This window comes from Thunnus albacares, chromosome 18 (assembly GCF_914725855.1).
Source record: "Thunnus albacares chromosome 18, fThuAlb1.1, whole genome shotgun sequence".
Classification (NCBI taxonomy): Eukaryota; Metazoa; Chordata; class Actinopteri; order Scombriformes; family Scombridae; genus Thunnus; species Thunnus albacares.
The window spans coordinates 17,382,545-17,387,081 of NC_058123.1; positions in this window are offsets into that span (position 1 = coordinate 17,382,545).

Below are 4,537 nucleotides of genomic sequence, written 5' to 3' on the forward strand. Positions count from 1 at the left end.
AAGCGACGTTTAGAAATATAAAACTGATCTGTCTCAGGGGATGTTAGTTCGCGCTCAGAGGTCCGTTTTTTTATGTGACGTCATGCGTAAAGTACAGTTGTGCGAAAGTCAGCTCCGCAGTATCATTACAACACACAACTTCTCACTATGCTGTTTTGCAGAAATGTGAAATTCATCGCTGTCAAATACTGTACAGCATTTACAGTAAGTGTCACACTTTATAATCAGTGGTTTTACAACATCATCGGCAATAACAACAGTAGCCTCTTGTCAATAATAACCATCATCATCATCATCATAATCATTAGAGGTAGAGCAAATATTCAGATCCTAATACTTTAAACTATACATACAACCATGTAAAAAGTTCTGCATTTAAAATACTTACTATAAATAAATAAAAATAAAGCTGCAACAGTAATATCAGCATGTCAAAAGTTAAAAAAAAAAAAAAAAAAAAAAAGTTGATTATTCAGCAGAATGGTGCAAAATGCTGCTGCTAAACTCTTGACCAGGTCCTCCAAAACGTCTCATGTGACATTGATTCTGAGCGCTCTTCACTGGCTCAGCAAATCCAGAATCCAATTCAAAGTTCCTGTGATCACCTATACAGCTCTGCATGGTCAAGCACCTGCCTGCATTAGAGATTGCAGCCCTACTGCATGTCACCAGGAGGTCTCTGATGTCCTCTGATCAGGGTTTACTGGTTGTTCCTTGATCTAGGCTTAAAACTGAGGGAGACTGTGCGTTTGAGGTTGTGGCTCCTAAACTTTGGAACTCTCTCCCTTTTGATTTAAGATCTGTGGACTCTGTGGAGACCCATTTGTTCAGAATTGCCTTTGTGTATTTTTTTCTGTTTTTTATTGTGTTTTATGTCTGTTTGTTTATGCTTTATTTCCTCTGTGAACCACTTTGTGACATCTCTGCTCTTGAAAGGTATATAAATAAAGCTACTTACTTACAAGCATTTCAAGGTTAGCTGGTTGAGGTGGAGCTCATTTTAACTCCTTTTTATACGGTTGGACAGTTATCTGTACAAATGCATCATATTTTATAAACTAATCATATGTTTAGTATAAAAAAAACTGTAAAAACAAACAAACAAAACAAAACAAAAAAACAATCTGTAACTTTTGTGTCTGTAAGTAAAATCCTCATTTATAAAGTAACTTTAGCTGTCACATGAACTGAATGGTGTAAAAAGTACAGTAGTGCCCTCTGAAATGTTTTGAAGTAGAAGTAAAAAGTAGCAGAAAATGGAGATATTAAAGTAAAGTATTCAGTAAATGTACGAAGTTACTTTCCATCATGGATAATATAACTACTACTACTACTGCTACCACCACTTGGCTACTTCTACCAACAACAATGAATATAAAATGAGGAAACAAGAAAAAGAGGACAAACATACCATAATACTCGATCTTTCATACATAGCTCACATTCTTCATCAGTGTGGCTGACTTTGAACAGTTACACCATACTGCTACAGCGGTATGCAGTATTTACATTGAGGAGTAAATACTGCAGAAACTATATAGAAACTGATTTGGGGGCATTTAAATACAAGTGCCCAGACTTGGCTTGAACTCTGTCATATCATTACTTGTCTCTCTGGTTGTTTTTCTGTCTTTGTCTGACAGAGTACGCCAGAGTTCAGTTATAAAAACTGGAATTTTCAGCCAGCGTTTGTGCCTCCAAGAAAGTACACAACATAGAAACTCAAATTAACACAAAGCAGTCAGTATATCATTTAGAGGATGGAAATTTGAAAGGGAGAAACTCTGAATATCCAGTTTTGTGCACATTCTCCATCATCAGGTTACTAGCCAGGTGGAATTTCCATAAGAGATGGACGTCCATCCAATGATAAGGTTTCACTGCTCCATCTACGGCATGACTGAATGAAACCTTTGTGGGCTTTCCATCAGATCACTTCCCAGGTCCTATATGTTGTACCTGTTTAGACACAACATTAGATGCTGTAAAATTGGAATATGATAGTGGCTAATGTCTGATCTTATCAGTGCTGTTTTTTGAAATTAGTTCATTTCGCCAAAACTTGTCATAAATGGTTTGTTTCCACAGTATCTTTTGGAAACCCCTCAAAAAAGTGATGGACTTTACTCTCCTTATCACTCAAAGATAAACAGATACAACACCTGTCGTTGCAGGACAGGTCTATGACCTGGATGTGGTGTGATTCTCTATCAAATCCAAAATTAGCTACTATCACATTCAACATAAAACAGTCAACATGTACGCTACCACAAAGGTGCAACCAGGACATAAAAATACTAACAGCAAGAGACAGCGTGGGAAGGGTGAAGTGGGGCAGTGATGTTTAATACGGGATTATGCTTTTTTATCTTTAATGCATCAGTTTAATTTAGGCTGCCTTGAGGGTATACATACTGTGTGTCTAGCGATTATACAGACATTTGAGAAAAATTAACTTCCTTAATAAATCCATTATTGTGTTAAAAAGGGAAAGGACATTTAAAAAAAAAAGTGCCAGTTATTTATGCTATGATGTAGTGGCTTGTATACTGTTGTATACTGTTGAAGGAGTATTTGCAGTTTGACCTACAGTATTTATGTCAAGGTTGCTTGTGAAACTGACAAGTTGGAAGATCATGTGTATCATGTGTAAGCTGTCAGTGAAGGTGAAAGTTAGCCAGGTGTCCTAGACGATACTGAAACTAACATTGCTTGGCTTGATGTGGTTCACTGCACCTTGAAGATATCACATGAGGAAAGTGCATTTTCACTTTGACTGATCAAGTCAGAACTGATAAAAAACAGCTTGTCATGATGAGATAGAATCTTATACCCTTATGTTATTGTCTTAATATTATGTTATACTGCCTCTATAGCCAAAATAACATCGTAAGACTTTGTCTCTCTGCTTCCCATGTGAAAATGTTCCCATAAGGTACCATCAAAGGTGAGCTGTGAGACTCGCTCACCCTAACTTTACTGCTTATTAGACAGAGACATAGAGGGAAAGTTTGTAGAGAGGAAAGGCATTCAAGGATTCAGCTTGCAACTCTTAATTCTCAGAAGACTGAGAGAAACTCCCCAGGGAGATGGCAAATGAATTAAAAGGAACCCATTAGGGTGACGGATGTGGGGTGATTGTGATGCATGCAGCTGTATGTACAAACACTGACGCTGAACTTCACGCAGTATCTCTTCAGCCTTGCCTTCACCTTTAAATTTCCATGACAAAACCCTAACACTAATTAGAGCATTTCTAATAAATACATACATGTATACATACTGTAGGGTGTCACTGAATTTTGTGAAAATACTATTGAAGTTGCCGTGAAGAAACATCTACCACATGTCATGAAACTGGTCAAATGAAAAATGATTTTACTGTGGACTAGAACTTGGACAAAAAACAAACAAACAAACAAACAAACAAACAGTCTTTTTTAAAAGTAACTTAAATGTATGTACACCATGTGGTGTTGCAAGGAAGCTATTCTCCTGAGAAGTTGCCAATGTGGTGGTTGTGGTTGTGGTTAAGGCTTAAGTTATATTGTTGACCTAATCAAAATTTCCCACACCACTCACTTGGGTTGTGATCGACACTTTGAATTCAGCATATTTCAAGTCTTTCTCATTTTTGAGAAAGCAACTGGCTGTAAGAGACCCACAAGGGCCAACAGAGGGAGTCATTTCTCAACTAACTGCAGCAGCCTGGGACCATAGACCATAGTGAGCCTGGTATATGCACCATACCTATATTAACATTAAAGACATTAAGAGTGACTTGATATTGAACAACCTGATACCTGATTTAATCCACGTATCTAAATGAGGAGAAATGAAACCCCTGCTTCCTGTTTTTAAAAGGGACCTTGTGGACAATCTTAATCAGACTGCTTTGAGACTAATGAGAACAAAACATGCAAAGTCTTGTCTGAGCTTAAGAAGAACTGAAAATATTTGATGTGCAACTCTAGAGCAACTACGTGGAAGAGTGCCTTTAAAAACATTTATGTTTTTTAATTAATTTTCTATAATTATTCACGTTATTATATTATTATTGCTTCTCCTTGAGTTATATTTCTTATCTGATGTGCCTTGTATGTTAAGAAGTGTTTATTGTTGTCATTGTTTTTATGCCTTGATGTTTGTAAATGGATCCTTTTCAACAATAATACAAAAATACAAAAGACTATGTGTGTGAGCACATGTATGATACTCTGCTGGTTATGAATAGATGTTTCATCCTCCTCCTCTAATGTTTTTCCTCTCTTAACATTTGCAATGTATCCTTCCTTGTCTTTGACTCCTGTATTTGACAGCACGGTAGAAAGGAAGTTACCTATTTCCAAGGCGTCGCACACGCCTTATTTTTTCCCAGCCGCATTCCGCGAAGACCCGCCCTACTCTGCCTCTGATTGGCTCGCACTCGCTGCCTCCGTTGGTTAGATTGGTTAGATTTAGGCATGAGGAGTGAGATGGTTAGCGATAGGCTAAGAATATCAGCATTAGAGCCAATCAGAGGAAGAGTAAGGCGGGT